The sequence below is a fragment of the Liolophura sinensis genome, chromosome 5 (genome assembly GCF_032854445.1).
Source record: "Liolophura sinensis isolate JHLJ2023 chromosome 5, CUHK_Ljap_v2, whole genome shotgun sequence".
Classification (NCBI taxonomy): Eukaryota; Metazoa; Mollusca; class Polyplacophora; order Chitonida; family Chitonidae; genus Liolophura; species Liolophura sinensis.
The window spans coordinates 19387943-19406909 of NC_088299.1; positions in this window are offsets into that span (position 1 = coordinate 19387943).

Genomic DNA, 18967 nt, shown 5'->3' on the forward strand with positions numbered 1-18967 from the left:
TCTCCAAGCTCCACTGTCAAGGCTGTGAAAGGATGCCTTCATTTCCGTGGGAAACTTCCGTACCAACGGATTCCGCACCGAGCAGCTAGTGTCGCGCGTGCCTAGATTCTAGCGAAGCGCTCTTCAAGTACACAAATAGGCGAATAAATTTGTTCAGGTAAGCCTTGACAGGTGTCTAAATTAGCAGAACAGCGGGCGGCTGAAACTGGGCCTCAAACGCAGATCGCTAATTATGGCGAGTGATAATTATACTAAGATGTATAAAGGTATGTTCCTGGCTGTGTATCAGGCAATGAATGTCAGGCAGGTACCAGCTCAAACTCTGTCCAGTTCTCCATCTACTGATTCACATCATTTATTTATACAGTCTCGAAAGGCCCTGAACAAATGTACTATCTTAGGACACATCTGATAAATTAACAGCCATATATTATTGCAAGATTATTAACTTGGAACGTCCATATTAGTTGGCGGCTGGTAAACCAATGTCTGCTTCGACGCATGGAATTAAACACCTTCACTTTCAAGTGTCGCAAGTTCCTCAAGCTTTACAATGAGTACACTGCTTCATACTCGTGTCTCATTCTGCTTAACCTGACTCTAGAGGACAAACATTCATCGTGTTGGATTGGATCGCCACGTTGGACATGTGAACTGTCTAAATCAAAATGCAAAATGAGACAGATATTTTGATCGTCATATACTAGTATGGTACACGATTTAAATGCTGATTTCATTCATTCGCCTAGAACATACCTTGCGTCTTCCTAACATCATTGAAAGCTGTTGAATGCTTATCTTTGCATGATTCTGTCCTATTTTCGTGTTTTATATACTTTTATAGAAAGGGATATGTTTCCATTAATGTCCAAGTCATATGTGACCATGGGGGAAAGTGGATAAACCTTGCTGCAAGGTGGCCAGGTTCAGCCCATGATAGCGGAGCCCTTAGTAACGTTTGGGGTGTGATGGGAAATGGTGGTGTCCGTGTGCACGTCTTCGGAGAGAATGGCTATCCATGCAGCAGGGGGTTGATGACGCAACTGCTGCTCTCCAACACTGATGCAGAATGGCTGTACAACAGAGCCCATAAAAGTATCCGTGTTTTGACGGAGCAAGCCATGCTCCCGACACCCGACGCTGTTTGCAGGGTTATTGTAGCAACGGCCGTGCAACATAACATTGCTCTACAAAGGGAGTCAGCTACGGGAAAGGTAGATCCAGGATCAATCCTGGGTCGAGTCACACCTAAGACCTTAAAAGAGGAAGTTGTAACTTCCCCGCTTGGAATTCGGCATGAAGGGAATAGTGCAAAGACTGGTTGACCCGTATCAGTATAATGGCTCGGGCGGGGCGCCGTACTTGCCTTCGGTAAGGTGTCTCAGTGAAGCAGCACTAGATGAAAGAGCGGTGGAAATCCGTCCTGCAACATGAGGGTACATTACATGCACTCTAAGGATTCCTTCGTCGTCAAATGACTGAAAAATTGTTAAGTACAACGTTAAACCCCAAGCACTCATTCACTCACTCTTTAAAGGCACGAGGCTGAAGTAGATGACATTGTAGATAGACAACCGCCACCCCAGCGACAAAACTAGGAGGGACATCTTAATGAACCAAGAACAAGAGCCGCTTTAATTGAAAACATATTTTAATAATAACATTTAAACTACTGTTTAAAGAGCACGTTATCACCGCTTTGAGCCGTATCAACATTTCCCAGCTGACGCTTGAAGAGTGTAATTTGGAGATTTAGCTTTTCTTTTTCCAGTAACAAGTCCTGCCTCAATATGTTCAATAAGGTCATCAAACTTGCGCGGAACTTAAGCAGGCGGATATTGTTGAACAACATTATTTTCAACGCAAAGACGCAGAAACTGTTGTTATTTTGACATAATTATCAAACTTAATTCTTCATTGTAATCAATGTTGTACTTTTTATTTATCGATTGTGTATCAGTTTAGACATTTATTTTACTTGAATTAAAGTAAGTCAATTGCTCACCATCAGTTCTTCCAAATTTCGTCTTCGGCTTACCCGCATGTTGGCTCTACTCCTGATTTATTGGGCTGCAGGTGTACCAGGTTCTGGTTAACCTCCCCCTGTTTTTTATATGACTTTTAAATTGTTGACCGCGATCCTTAGATTCAGATATTAATGTTGAAAATCTATTTCTAAGATCTTCCAATGTTCTGTTAGTATACAGGAATGAACCTCGCCCTATGTTGTGTTAGTGTATAGCAGGGAACCTGGCCTTATGTTGTGTTAGAGTACGGGAGGGAACCTGGCCCTATGTTCTGTTAGTATACAAGAATGAACCTGGCCCTATGTTCTGTTAGTATACAGGAGGGAACCTGGCCTTATGTTTTGTTAGTATACAGGAGAGAACCTGACCCTATGTTGTGTTAGTATACAGGAGGAAGCCTGGCCCCATGTTGCGTTAGTGCATAGGAGGGAACCTGGCCCCATGTTGTGTTGGTGTACAGGAGGGAACCTGGCCCTATGTTCTGTTAGTATACAGGAGGGAACCTGGCCCTATGTTCTGTTAGTATACAGGAGGGAACCTGGCCCTATGTTGTGTTAGTGTACGGGAGGGAACCTGGCCCTATGTTCTATTAGTATACAGGAGAGAACCTGGCCTTATGTTGTGTTAGTATACAAGAATGAACCTCGCCCTATGTTCTGTTAGTATACAGGAGGGAACCTGGCCTAATGTTGTGTTAGTATACAGGAGGAAAACTGGCCCTATGTTGTGTTAGTGTACGGGAGGGAACCTGGCCCTATGTTCTGTTAGTATACAGGAATGAACCTGGCCCTATGTTCTGTTAGTATACAGGAGGGAAACGGGCCTTATGTTTTGTTAGTATACAGGAGAGAACCTGGCCCTATGTTGTGTTAGTATACAGGAGGGAACCTGGCCCCATGTTGTGTTGGTGTACAGGAGGGAACCTGGCCTTATGTTTTGTTAGTATACAGGAGAGAACCTGGCCCTATGTTCTGTTAGTGTACAGGAGGGAACCTGGCCCTATGTTGTGTTAGTGCATAGGAGGGAACCTGGCCCTATGTTCTGTTAGTATACAGGAGGGAACCTGGCCCTATGTTCTGTTAGTGTACAGGAGGGAACCTGGCCCTATGTTCTGTTAGTGTACAGGAGGGAACCTGGCCGTATGTTCTATTAGTATACAGGAGAGAACCTGGCCTTATGTTCTGTTAGTGTACAGGAATGAACCTGGCCCTATGTTGTGTTAGTGTACGGGAGGGATCCTGGCCCTATGTTCTGTTAGTATACAGGAGAGAACCTGACCCTATGTTGTGTTAATATACAAGAGGGAACCGGGCCCCATGTTGTGTTGGTGTACAGGAGGGAACCTGGCCTTATGTTTTGTTAGTATACAGGAGAGAACCTGGCCCTATGTTGTATTAGTGTACAGGAGGGAACCTGGCCCCATGTTGTGTTAGTGTACAGGAGGGAACCTGGCCCTATGTTCTGTTAGTATACAGGAGGGAACCGGGCCTTATGTTTTGTTAGTATACAGGAGAGAACCTGGCCCTATGTTGTGTTAGTATACAGGAGGGAACCTGGCCCCATGTTGTGTTGGTGTACAAGAGGGAACCTGGCCTTATGTTTTGTTAGTATACAGGAGAGAACCTGGCCCTATGTTCTGTTAGTGTACAGAAGGGAACCTGGCCCTATGTTGTGTTAGTGCATAGGAGGGAAACTGGCCCTATGTTGTGTTAGTATACAGGAGGGATCCTGGCCCTATGTTCTGTTAGTGTACAGGAGGGAACCTGGCCCTATGTTCTGTTAGTGTACAGGAGGGAACCTGGCCCTATGTTGTGTTAGTATACAGGAGAGAACCTGGCCTTATGTTCTGTTAGTGTACAGGAGGGAACCTGGCCCTATGTTGTGTTAGTGTACGGGAGGGATCCTGGCCCTATGTTCTGTTAGTATACAGGAGAGAACCTGACCCTATGTTGTGTTAGTATACAAGAGGGAACCGGGCCCCATGTTGTGTTGGTGTACAGGAGGGAACCTGGCCTTATGTTTTGTTAGTATACAGGAGAGAACCTGGCCCTATGTTGTATTAGTGTACAGGAGGGAACCTGGCCCCATGTTGTGTTAGTGTATAGGAGGGAACCTGGTCCTATGTTCTGTTAGTATACAGGAGGGAACCGGGCCTTATGTTTTGTTAGTATACAGGAGAGAACCTGGCCCTATGTTGTGTTAGTATACAGGAGGGAACCTGGCCCCATGTTGTGTTGGTGTACAGGAGGGAACCTGGCCTTATGTTTTGTTAGTATACAGGAGAGAACCTGGCCCTATGTTCTGTTAGTGTACAGGAGGGAACCTGGCCCTATGTTGTGTTAGTGCATAGGAGGGAACCTGGCCCTATGTTCTGTTAGTATACAGGAGGGAACCTGGCCCTATGTTCTGTTAGTGTACAGGAGGGAACCTGGCCCTATGTTCTATTAGTATACAGGAGAGAACCTGGCCTTATGTTCTGTTAGTGTACAGGAGGGAACCTGGCCCTATGTTGTGTTAGTGTACAGGAGGGATCCTGGCCCTATGTTCTGTTAGTATACAGGAGAGAACCTGACCCTATGTTGTGTTAGTATACAGGAGGGAACCTGGCCCTATGTTGTGTTAGTGTACGGGAGGGAACCTGGCCCTATGTTCTATTAGTATACAGGAGAGAACCTGGCCTTATGTTGTGTTAGTATACAAGAATGGACCTCGCCCTATGTTCTGTTAGTATACAGGAGGGAACCTGGCCTAATGTTGTGTTAGTATACAGGAGGAAAACTGGCCCTATGTTGTGTTAGTGTACGGGAGGGAACCTGGCCCTATGTTCTGTTAGTATACAGGAATGAACCTGGCCCTATGTTCTGTTAGTATACAGGAGGGAACCGGGCCTTATGTTTTGTTAGTATACAGGAGAGAACCTGGCCCTATGTTGTGTTAGTATACAGGAGGGAACCTGGCCCCATGTTGTGTTGGTGTACAGGAGGGAGCCTGGCCTTATGTTTTGTTAGTATACAGGAGAGAACCTGGCCCTATGTTCTGTTAGTGTACAGGAGGGAACCTGGCCCTATGTTGTGTTAGTGCATAGGAGGGAACCTGGCCCTATGTTGTGTTAGTATACAGGAGGGAACCTGGCCCTATGTTCTGTTAGTGTACAGGAGGGAACCTGGCCCTATGTTCTGTTAGTGTACAGGAGGGAACCTGGCCCTATGTTCTATTAGTATACAGGAGAGAACCTGGCCTTATGTTCTGTTAGTGTACAGGAGGGAACCTGGCCCTATGTTGTGTTAGTGTACGGGAGGGATCCTGGCCCTATGTTCTGTTAGTATACAGGAGAGAACCTGACCCTATGTTGTGTTAGTATACAAGAGGGAACCGGGCCCCATGTTGTGTTGGTGTACAGGAGGGAACCTGGCCTTATGTTTTGTTAGTATACAGGAGGGAACCTGGCCCTATGTTGTATTAGTGTACAGGAGGGAACCTGGCCCCATGTTGTGTTAGTGTATAGGAGGGAACCTGGCCCTATGTTCTGTTAGTATACAGGAGGGAACCGGGCCTTATGTTTTGTTAGTATACAGGAGAGAACCTGGCCCTATGTTGTGTTAGTATACAGGAGGGAACCTGGCCCCATGTTGTGTTGGTGTACAGGAGGGAACCTGGCCTTATGTTTTGTTAGTATACAGGAGAGAACCTGGCCCTATGTTCTGTTAGTGTACAGGAGGGAACCTGGCCCTATGTTGTGTTAGTGCATAGGAGGGAACCTGGCCCTATGTTCTGTTAGTATACAGGAGGAAACCTGGCCCTATGTTCTCTTAGTGTACAGGAGGGAACCTGGCCTTATGTTCTATTAGTATACAGGAGGGAACCTGGCCCCATGTTGTGTTAGTGTATAGGAGGGAACCTGGCCCTATGTTCTGTTAGTATACAGGAGGGAACCGGGCCTTATGTTTTGTTAGTATACAGGAGAGAAGCTGGCCCTATGTTGTGTTAGTATACAGGAGGGAACCTGGCCCCATGTTGTGTTGGTGTACAGGAGGGAACCTGGCCCTATGTTTTGTTAGTATACAGGAGAGAACCTGGCCCTATGTTCTGTTAGTGTACAGGAGGGAACCTGGCCCTATGTTGTGTTAGTGCATAGGAGGGAACCTGGCCCTATGTTCTGTTAGTATACAGGAGGGAACCTGGCCCTATGTTCTGTTAGTGTACAGGAGGGAACCTGGCCCTATGTTCTATTAGTATACAGGAGAGAACCTGGCCTTATGTTCTGTTAGTGTACAGGAGGGAACCTGGCCCTATGTTGTGTTAGTGTACGGGAGGGATCCTGGCCCTATGTTCTGTTAGTATACAGGAGAGAACCTGACCCTATGTTGTGTTAGTATACAAGAGGGAACCGGGCCCCATGTTGTGTTGGTGTACAGAAGGGAACCTGGCCTTATGTTTTGTTAGTATACAGGAGAGAACCTGGCCCTATGTTGTATTAGTGTACAGGAGGGAACCTGGCCCCATGTTGTGTTAGTGTATAGGAGGGAACCTGGCCCTATGTTCTGTTAATATACAGGAGGGAACCTGGCCCAATGTTGTGTTAGTATACAGGGGGGAACCTGGCCCTATGTTGTGTTACTGTACGGGAGGGATCCTGGCCCTATGTTCTATTAGTATACAGGAGAGAACCTGGCCCTATGTTGTGTTAGTATACCAGAGGGAACCTGGCCCCATGTTGTGTTGGTGTATAGGAGGAAACCTGGCCTTATGTTTTGTTAGTATACAGGAGAGAACCTGGCCCTATGTTGTGTTAGTATACAAGAGGGAACCTGGCCCCATGTTTTGTGTGTGTATAGGAGGGAACCTGGCCTTATGTTTTGTTAGTGTACAGGAGGGAACCTGGCCCTATGTTGTGTTAGTGCATAGGAGGGAACCTGGCCCTATGTTCTGTTAGTATACAGGAGGAAACCTGGCCCTATGTTGTGTTAGTGTACGGGAGGGATTCTGGCCCTATGTTCTATTAGTATACTGGAGAGAACCTGGCCCTATGTTGTGTTAGTGTACAAGAGGGAACCTGGCCCCATGTTGTGTTGGTGTATAGGAGGGAACCTGGCCTTATGTTTTGTTTGTATACAGGAGAGAACCTGGCCCTATGTTGTGTTAGTATACAAGAGGGAACCTGGCCCCATGTTGTGTTGGTGTATAGGAGGGAACCTGGCCTTATGTTTTGTTAGTGTACAGGAGGGAACCTGGCCCTATGTTGTGTTAGTGCATAGGAGGGAACCTGGCCCTATGTTCTGTTAGTATACAGGAGGAAACCTGGCCCTATGTTGTGTTAGTGTACGGGAGGGATTCTGGCCCTATGTTCTATTAGTATACAGGAGAGAACCTGACCCTATCTTGTGTTAGTGTTCGGGAGGGAACCTGGCCCTACGTTGTGTTGGTGTACAGGAGGGAACCTGGCTCTATGTTCTGTTAGGGTACAGGAGAGAACCTGGCCCTATGTTCTGTTAGTGTACAGGAGGGAACCTGGCCTCATGTTGTGTTAGTATACAGGAGGAAACCTGGCCCCATGTTGTGTTGGTGTACAGGAGGGAACCTGGCCCCATGTTGTGTTGGTGTACAGAAGGGAACCTGGCCCTTTTGTTCTGTTAGTGTACAAGAGTGAACCTGGCCCCATGTTGTGTTGGTATACAGGAGGGAACATGGCCCCATGTTGTGTTGGTATACAGGAGAGAACCTGGCCCAATGTTGTGTTAGTATACAAGAATGAACCTCGCCCTATGTTCCGTTAGTATACAGGAGGGAACCTGGCCTAATGTTGTGTTAGTATGCAGGAGAGAACCTGACCCTATGTTGTGTTAGTGTTCGGGATGGAACCTGGCCCTATGTTCTGTTAGTATACAGGAATGAACCTGGCCCTATGTTCTGTTAGTATAGAGGAGGGAACCTGGGCCTATGTTTTGTTAGTATACAGGAGAGAACCTGGCCCTATGTTGTGTTAGTATACAAGAGGGAACCTGGCCCCATGTTGTGTTGGTGTATAGGAGGGAACCTGGCCTTATGTTTCTTTAGTATACAGGAGAGAACCTGGCCTTATGTTGTGTTAGTATACAAGAATGAACCTCGGCCTATGTTGTGTTAGTGTACGGGAGGGATCCTGGCTCTATGTTGTGTTAGTATACAGGAGAGAACCTGACCCTATGTTGTGTTAGTGTTCGGGAGGGAACCTGGCCCTACGTTGTGTCGGTGTACATGAGGGAACCTGGCCCTATGTTCTGTTAGTGTACAGGAGGGAACCTGGCCCTATGTTGTTTTAGTATACAAGAGGGAACCTGGCTCCATGTTGTGTTGGTGTACAATAATGAACCTGGCCCTATGTTGTGTTAGTGTACAGGAGGGAATCTGGCCCCATGTTTGTGTTGGTGTACAGGAGGGAACCTAGCCCTATGTTGTGTTAGTGTACAGGAGGGAACCTGGCCCCATGTTCTGTTGGTGTACAGGAGGGAACCTGGCCCTATGTTGTGTTAGTGTACAGGAGGGAACCTGGCCCCATGTTGTGTTAGTATACAAGAGGGAACCTGGCCCTGTGTTGTGTTGGTGTACAGGAGGGAACCTGGCCCTATGTTCTGTTATTGTACAGGAGGGAACCTGGCCCTATGTTGTGTTGGTGTACAGGAGGGAACCTGGCCCCATGCTGTGTTAGTGCATAGGAGGGAACCTGGCCCAATGTTCTGTTAGTGTACAGGAGGAAACCTGGCCCCATGTTGTGTTGGTGTACAGGAATGAACCTGGCCCTATGTTCTGTTAGTGTTCAGGAGGGAACCTGGCCCCATGTTGTGTTGGTGTACAGGAGGGAACCTAGCCCCATGTTGTGTTAGTGTACAGGAGGGAACCTGGCCCCATGCTGTGTTGGTATACAGGAGGGAACCTGGCCCCATGTTGTGTTGGTATACAGGAGGGAACCTGGCCCCATGTTGTGTTGGTATACAGGAGGGAACCTGGCCCCATGTTGTGTTGGTATACAGGAGGGAACCTGGCCCCATGTTGTGTTGGTGTACAGGAGGGAACCTGGCCCCATGTTGTGTTGGTGTACAGGAGGGAACCTGGCCCCATGTTGTGTTGGTATACAGGAGGGAAAATGGCCCTGTGTTGTTTTAGGATTAATTCCCATGCATCTTCTTTCTTACGGCTTGTGTTGTCTTTATGTTTATTTCCGAGAAAGTCTTTCATTTCGTGTAACTTCCCCGACCAAAAACAGATTTTCATCCTTAGTGTAATTAAATTTACCTTTCCGTCCTATTAGTTGTGTATCATTTACATCTTCGCGGTTGACTTGGTTCATGATTTTTGGAATTTCACATGTAAACGTCCCTTACAAATATAATAGAAATTGTGCAAGCCTTAGCTATAGCACGTTGCTTTATATTTTATAATTTTATTGTTTTATTACACCTCACCACTTAGCTACTAAAAGTTTTGACTGCTAACCATCTGGTAAGGTGCGTAACGTGGCTTTATAAGTACAAACTTAGCTGCTTACTACAGTACTGACAACTAGGAATTTAGTACCTTGTCAAGGCTTAACTGCTTGCCTGTATAGGGATACATGGATGTAACTGCATGACTGCAGTTAACACTGTTCTATAGGAGGGGCCTGTCAAGATCAGCCCGTCCCTCATGTATATCGCTGTGAGGACATTCCTTCTCCGTCTTTCTGTCATGGACTCAATGATTCCTTTTCTTTGTATGGAGTATACAAGTACGTACACGGGGCATCTTATACAGCGGAAAATTTTTTTTGGGGGGAGAATCATTGACCCTGGTGATACGGGAAAATCCCTAGGGTCATGAAGATCAATTACCGTAATCATGTACCGGTGTTGACGAGAGACTTTCCACACTATAATTGTGGACTGCAATTACTGGCGAGTAAATTTCAGATACCTGGATGAAGGCCACTGATGTCGATTCTTTGATCTGTAAACATATCACGTGAGGATACCTTAACACGGAGATGGAAGGCTCTTTATCAAAGACGGACATGTCTGATACAGCTCATTTAAACGATGTTTGGAATTTTACCAGAAAATTAAAATACATATAGGAATCATTGCCAAACCTTTGTGCTTTTATTCAAACAAACGTAAATATAATTTTTTAAATGTATTATGACTCCCTTACTTTTCTTTACCCGCGTGCTTTAATTGTTCCAGTTATTTTTTTTATATTATTACAACAGAATAATTATTCACAATCAAATGATTCTTAAACAACTGATACAAATTATCCTTTTAAGTTGGTCCTTTCCAAGTCATAAGTACTCGTATGAATGAACATTGTCTTTGGTTAATACTGTGTGTGCTTTTGGATATGCATTTTGTTCTTTAGCGATTTAATTTGTTGTGTACTATCTAGCTACTGCCTGTAAGGATTTAGATAGCATTGTGTTCTATATGTGTGGATTTATTTCGTCCTAAATGTCACTGTAACCAAGGTATAAAACAATGTGCGCTGATTTTATCCCATAAGCGGATCGCTTCGGTGGCATTAACCTATAATCAATCATTCATTCATTCGAAGTAAGGAGACACCGGGATCAATCCCGGCTCGGGTCATACCAAAGACTTTAAAAATGGCCCTTGCAGTTGCCTCGCTTGGCACTCAGCACCAAGAGGTTAGAGCAAGGAAACATGGCTGGTTGGTCCGATGTCAGTATGATGTGACTTAGAGGGGTGTCATGTCTGGTGTCTTCAGCATGATACTTCAGTGGCGGCAGTTCTTTGGCAGCATGAACTCGGACTGCCATAAGAAGACACAATATATGTACACACACCTAATGACTCGTCGTCATATGACTGAAAAATTGTTATGTACATACATACATCGCATAAACGTGATCTAGCCAGCCGGACAGTAAATCCTCAAAAGTTCCGGTCTGTGTGATTTATGTGTGTTTCGAGAAGATTCGAACTTTGTAACTGAAAGTGACAGGATCACAATACGTCAGGCTCGTGCAGCTGTCGTGCATTTCTTTTGTGGGATGACACGGCCTATGTGATATCCGACCTTGGATATGTGAATGTTTGTCAGAGGTGAATTCATCCGGTATGTACGTATTGTGAATTCATCCGGTATATACGTATTGTGAATTCATCCGGTATATACGTATTGTGAATTCATCCGGTATATACGTATTGTGAATTCATCCGGTATATACGTATTGTGAATTCATCCGGTATATACGTATTGTGAATTCATCCAGTATATACGTATTGTGAATTCATCCGGTATATACGTATTGTGAATTCATCCAGTATATACGTATTGTGAATTCATCCAGTATATACGTATTGTGAATTCATCCAGTATATACGTATTGTGGATTTATCCGGTATATACGTATTGTGAATTCATCCGGTATATACGTATTGTGAATTCATCCGGTATATACGTATTGTGAATTCATCCGGTATATACGTATTGTGAATTCATCCAGTATATACGTATTGTGAATTCATCCGGTATATACGTATTGTGAATTCATCCAGTATATACGTATTGTGGATTTATCCGGTATATACGTATTGTGAATTCATCCAGTATATACGTATTGTGGATTTATCCGGTATATAAGTATTGTGAATTCATCCGGTATATATGTATTGGTTACATATTCAAGAGACTGAAAATAAATTTACCTTGGGGGCACAACACCCAGAAAGACTGATTCGTCTAAGTGACAGTCTAAATGACGCTAGACCGTCAGTACATTGTGTTTTAGTAACACTGGGTACATATGTACGCGTATATAATTGAGTAACCAATGTACTGTGTATTGCCGTATCTTCTTCCTATATTTTTGTAGCGATAGACATTGTAACTGGATATGAGTTATTTCACTACACTACTTCAAACAGAACCTTGTATTGTTACTTCACCAGTCACTAAAACATGATATATTTCAAGGGCTACAATAGAGTACATTTCACTTTGCCCATCAATCGTCAAAAATGTATTCCCTAATTTGACTTAACTATATTTGTACGCAAAAATGTTTCTTTCTGCATTACGAGAAGGATAAATTCAATTTTTTACATTGTTAATTTTCCTTAGTGTACTTGGATCACAATATACCAGAATGTGTTGCAAATGAATGCTGTGTACGTATCTTTGTAGCATTTGTCAGCTCCTGTGTATTTCAATCAACGCCACAAGTTCTTACTACTAAAGCTAGTATATGTTATGTCAAGATTATTCCATAAACGCCTTTACTCCAAGTTCCGTAAATTGTAGAATGAGTGGAGTCCTGTTGTAAGTAAGCAATGCTGGAGTGCACAGGGCCTCTGGCACCTGGCTTCGTATGTGTGTCTAGGTTCGCTTAAGTAGTCAGATATGCATGCTCGTATTGAATAAAATAACCGCTTTGGATATCTAAACAACTTCAGTCAAAGCGCACCTAACATATTTCCATTATAGATAACAAACATGGTGCTTGATCTGGATGCTTATTAAATATATGTGCCTAGCACATTGTGTCTTTCCGATATCATTGCTGCTGACGGCTTCTTTTTACACTCATGCATCCTATTTCCTTGCTTTTGTTTACTGGCTAAGAACGCCCATTATGATCGATGATATCCGTTTCCACGCCTAGAAGCATTATCTAAAATCTATCCCCGACACTCTCAACATATCTCTGCCTTTTGTATTAAAGCTCTAGTTCTTCTAAAAAAATTTTTTTCAAAATAACTGAAATGTTTTTTTTGATCTAAATGATCAGTTCAAACCTCTATAGGAATTACGGAACACAATGTTGGTTATCTCCCTTCACTCAGCATCTTTAGAGGATATCCAGGCTTTTTCATTGGATTACATTTCTATCGACCCTTTAACAATGAAATAAACAAATCTGTCTGTGTAATCGAGTAAATCTGTTTGTGAATAACGACGTCAAGACTAAATAATAAGGACTTCTTTTAACAAGAATAGGAATAACCACAACAGGTGGGGGGCCTCCGTGGCTCAGTCGGTTAGCGTGCTAGCGCAGCGTAATGGCCCAGAAGCCTCTCACCAACGAGAGTGAGTTCGCTGTGAGCTCAAGACCAGCTCATGCTGCCTTCCTCTCCGGCCGTACGTGGGAAGGTCTGTCAGCAACCTGCGGATGGTCGTGGGTTTCCCCCGGGCTCTGCCCGGTTTCCACCCACCATAATGCGGGCCGCCGTCGTATAAGTGAAATATTCTTGAGTACGGCGTAAAACACCAATCAAAAAAAAAAAAACACAACAGGTGGATTCACAAAATCAAAAAGTATTTAATTGGTATTGTCTATTGCGAAAAATTATTATTATTATTGTTGTTGTTGTATTGCAGATTCAATTCCACAAAAGAAAGACATACATTATAATAAATATATATTGAAATTATATGTAATGACAGATTATAGCCAGACAATACAGAGTCTGTATTAATACAGAGTATGACTCCACTGAGCACGTATTACTGTTATGAACACGGACATCTGAGCGTGATACAGTAACCGCCCTCTTAAAACTTTAGCGTTACATTTAACATTGTGAAGCTCACGAGGAGTGACTGCGCTTATAGAGTTACTTGTATCTGAACAGCTTTAATTAAGTGTAAAGGTTTCAACAGTCTTCATAGGTGTTCATATTATAACTCCATTAAAAGTGTTAATGTTTTTTTTTGGCTGTTTCAAGTGTTGGTTTAAGACGTTAATTCACTAACTTTCAATGGAGTTGAACAGTTTGAAAGGTGTTCAAACATTAACGCTTAATAAAAGAGGTAAGGTAACTCTCATAAGTGCAGTCTCTTCTCGTGATCTTTACGGTGTTAAATGTAGGACTTTAGTTTTAACAGTGTACCACATTAAATGTCTGAAATGATCAAACGGTCTGTGAACTGCAACTTGTTCCACAAGATTGAAATTGTAACATATTTGGTGACTTTAATATTGACTTATTTACATTGACACTAATGTATGCACAGTCAAAGGAATTCGTTAAATTCATTTGCATGTGTTTCTGACCACAGAGCCACTACTAGTGCAAGCGCCATTCTGTTCGAAGGGAGGACGTATACTCAATGCGCAAATCGTCATCTGTACATGATTCAACCCTCCACAGTTCGAGTTACTCACTTGTGACATCACCTATATGACTAACCGACAAACAATGAACAACCGAGTGACTGATGAAAGTCCTATACCAATATATACGTTGTACCGCAAAGGCAGCAAATGAAGTCCTTAATTCAGTCATATCACTTATACAATTGACTGCTTACTGTAGGTAAATCTTGAAAAGTACAAACATACAAATGCGCATTTTTTCAGAAAATTTCAAAGGAATTTATCCCCTGGTGTACAATCTTATCAGGAATATTAGAGTCTTTTAATACATTATCTTTGGAACTAACTCAGCGATTATGGAATTAACTGAACGAATAACGATGGAATTAATTGAAACCAACGAACGTCAAAGTGAAGACAGTCTCTGAAGCCACTCCCTTCCATCGTTAATGACACTGGTATTTATAAGGTCTGTGTTAGATTACTAGTACATCTCTGTGCCCTTGGTTCATATTTTAACCTCCTCTGTGGTGTCTGCTTCTCTTTACATGTTTTATATGAGTTTCTGTTTACACGCCTAGATTTTTGAAGAGGCTATACCGGAGATTTCTGGCAAAAAATAGACCATCGCGCATTCAGTCGGTTTTGGTTATTATTTAAGAATAACCCAAATAATTAACCTTCAAAAATACCAGTTTCATCTGTTCATGCACGTGAATGTTATCTTTTCAAAATCGGCACTAAAGTTCTTACAATTTTTAAAGCCGGTCACTTTAAAATCCCTTTACAGTGCAGGTATTGATGGGCAATAGTTTGAGATCATACAAAAAATTTGATGTGATTAGTGAATATGGCTTTTGTGACCATTTTAAATAACTGAATTAAATACGCTAAAAGTGCTTCTTTTATTTATCTAAGTTTCTTTTTCAGAAAGTTTGGATAAATTAGAAAAAATATATGAAAATATCTGCAGTATACCATTCCTCAGCAAAACCTGAGAACCCTTATCATGCACGGCAAATCATTCCACTCTTCATGCATGCCACTCGGTCATTCGATATTCGAATGTTTTGTCCAAGCAAAGGGAAGAAAAATTTTAATTCGGCGGTGTTAGGTTTCTAGACCTATCTTAGTCTTTGTCACTCTGGTGGAGCACAATACATTTGTCTGGTTCTAGCTTTAACGTTATTTCAAGTCACAAACGAAGCGCAAGGTGTCGTATATTCATCGTGTTCAATTAGAACGCCACGTCGGACATATCATCAGTTGCAATCAAAGCGCAGCTAAGATACATATTTTGTTATCGACAACGGACATTCGAGCATGGTACACGTATTGAATACTGATTTCATCCAGTCTTCTGGAACATACCTTGCCTCTTTCCAACTTCACTGAAAACTGTTGATTACTTCTATTTGCATGATTCTGTCATATTTTCGTACTTTATATACTTTCGTAGTTCTTTGGTAGTTTGTGTTATACATCATTTAGGGAACTGACATTGCCATTATTGACCTTGAACGTCCTTATTAGTTGACGGCTGGTGTATGAATGCCTGCTTCGATGCATAGATTTCCATTGTTTTTAATCAAGCATTTGGCGTGCCTCAAGGATTGATCCATAATAGGCCCACGACTTCTCCCTTTTTTTATTATTGACATAACATGCTTCTCTGAGCTTCTTAATTTTATATCATTTGTCAACGAAAGAAGTATTTCACTTACTTCATATGATATCTTTGCATCAATAAACCAATAGATTTACTAATTTAAAAGTATGAGAGGTCACAACAACATGGACACCAGTTTCTTCCAATCTTTCATCTGACTTTAAACAACTGATCTCATCGGTGAATACATATTCCTTGGTATTATACTGAATGGCAAACTCCCCTAGACTTCACACATTGCAGAAGCCAAATGTACCGGAAATCCATTGTCATGTCAATACACATGTAGGCCTACGTGCAATTGTACACAAAATGCCGTGTATATATAACCAAGCATATCGAACTCCTTGTTCGTATGTTTGTCTTTCTTTGTCTACAATCTCAATTCATCCTCAGCCTGCTCATTTGTTTGATTGGGGTTGCTAAAATAGCAGTGATCAGATATCGGTTTCATAACACATACGAACTTCATATGTAGGTAAAGACTTACTTAGTTAAGCAGAACACATTGAATGAAACCGGACATAGGATCTCTCGAGAACCGGCGCATCAGAAATTTGTGTACAGAACTGAAATGCTCAAGACTTTCAATGTATAAACACTTTATTCTCCGTCGCCTAACGAGCCCATAAGTTCGCACAACAACTCAGAATATCGACTCTTCTGCTGTCGATTTCCACAGCCGTATCAGAAGACAAACTGAAATACACGATTAACAAACATGATTTTTGGCGAAGCTTTCTTCCATGCCTATATATATGATATCTATAATTTTAAATTAAAACAAATTAATACATTGACTACCAGGTACAATTTCAGGCATGAATTTGTTAACGCATTTTCTGTTCCTCGAGTGAATTTTTTATATATACTACCAGGCAAAAGAAAGGTTTCACCGTATTTTTTGTCATAAAAAAAGTAAAAGCGCGGTTCCGGTTTTGATTCTAAGCAGGACTTAGTGTATGACTGCATCGTTTCCTCTACCAGAACGCATCGTCACGAACGCAGCAATTTGAATTGTGAAATTGCGACCACATGCAAAACGTCCTTTTGAGGCATGGCTCGTGATGCACGTGCGGTTGCATAAATACTCTTGCTCGAAAGAGTAGACATTCAGTGACCGAAAAAACACCAACAGTATGCCAAGACTTACGCAAGCGCATCGAGACCAGGCCATCAGTATGTCCACCATGGGAGTCTCGCAACGTCACATTGCAAGAACGTTCAACTGCAGCCAAACCACCATCAGGAGGTTGTTGATACGCTATCAGCAGACAGGCCAGACCCAAGACAGACCAAGATCGGGAAGACCGAGGGTAACAACTGCGGCTGAAGATCGCTACATCCGGCAGATCCACCTTCGAAACCGATTCGTCACGGCGACGTCAACAGCGTCGACGGCACTAGGCCATGTCATCAGCCCCAGAACAACACTGCGTCGTCTTCGTTCAGCTGGTTTACGACCTTACAGCCCCTTCCGTGGGATGGCCTTGACCCTTTTACACCGTCAACGCAGATTGCGATGGGCACGTATTGTACGTCGGTGGCAGCGACGTGACTGGGCAAGAGTGCTGTTTACAGACGAGAGCAGGTTCTGTCTATTCAGGAACGATGGCAGAGTTCGAGTTTTCCGACGAACAGGCGAGCGTCTCGCGCCAAACTGCGTAAGAGAGGTTTATCCGTTTGGAGGCGGAGGCGTCATGGTTTGGGGAGGGATTTGTGACCAAATGAAGACGCAGCTGGTTATTGTGTGAGGTAATCTGACTGGCCAGCGATACGTTGATGAGGTACTGAGACCTGTCGTCGTTCCTTTCCTCCAACGACAGCCAAGAGGATCGATCTTGCAACACGACAACGCAAGACCTCACACTGCCCGCATTGTTACAGACTACCTCGAGACCGCAAACGTCATCGTGTTGCCCTGGCCAGCCAACTCACCAGACATGAACCCCATTGAGCATCTCTGAGATCACCTTGACCGCCGTTTGAGACAGCTGGTGCCTCCTCCAACTAACCAACAGGAACTTGAGCAAGCTCTGTTAAACCTATGGAACCTTATCCCTGTTGGCGTCATCCGGCGACTGACGACGTCAATGCTGAGGCGTGTGCTTGCTTGCATTGATGCCCAGGGTGGCCACACTCGCTACTGATGATTGTAGTCCTTCATTTCTGTGGATACTGTGACTTTACACGCACTTGCCAGTTAACTTCACTTTTGTGTAATTTTTTCTTCTGACCCCTTGTCTATTTCATTGTGTTTTGTGGCCAGTTGAATGCCAATATTTTAAAGCCTTTTTGAGAGAATATTTCACTATGATTCCTGTTTATAAACCAATCTTCTTAATTCTTATATCTGCCTTTGTTTTTCTTTTATGGGCTCAAGAAGTTTGTGAAACCTTTCTTTTGCCTGGTAGTTTATATATATATATAAATGGACTTGTTTAACGAAGCTCTCCATGGCTGGTCAATGCATGTGTTTTGCGACTTATATACGGGAGGGGGATAGTACATCTGATTTTTAAAATGAATAAAAACAATGAATATATACAGTTTTTAAAGCTCGTTATACAGGTTCATGTACTTAATTTACATATCTGTAAAAGGGCAGTGAATTACTCGGGGATCGTCTACTCATAATTCTGACCATCACTGTATATATTTTAAATATACTTGTGTATACGGGGTAACTTTACATCAGGCAACCAATCACGCAATCAGATCTGAGTATGATCTTTACGGCCACATACAGCCCTGAGTTATGAACAAGTGTAGAAGACGTAGAATTTTAACCTGTATACCTTTTCCGCAATGATTATAAGCCTACAGATACTCCTACAATATTACCGATCATTAATCTCCATTGAATAGGAAAATCCCTTTGACGCAGCTTCTGATTTTTTTCCTCTGCCTATAGCCGGTGGCTAATCAACGGTTTTCCCGATGACCTGGATTGATTATTATATAGTGTATGATGAATTACAATTCTCAATTGAGGCTAGGAGAAATTGATTGGCATGTTGCTGATTTTCAACGTAAATCGATAAATCTGCGTGATTTCCAGCGAATATAAAACTTTGGTTGCTTGTACTACCGTAATTGTGAGGCGGCATTTTTAATCCCGTGATGTGGAGCTAGTGTAAACCAAGACCTCGAGCCATTGATTGGTCAAGTATGGATTGAAGTGTAACGTCTACACCGTTA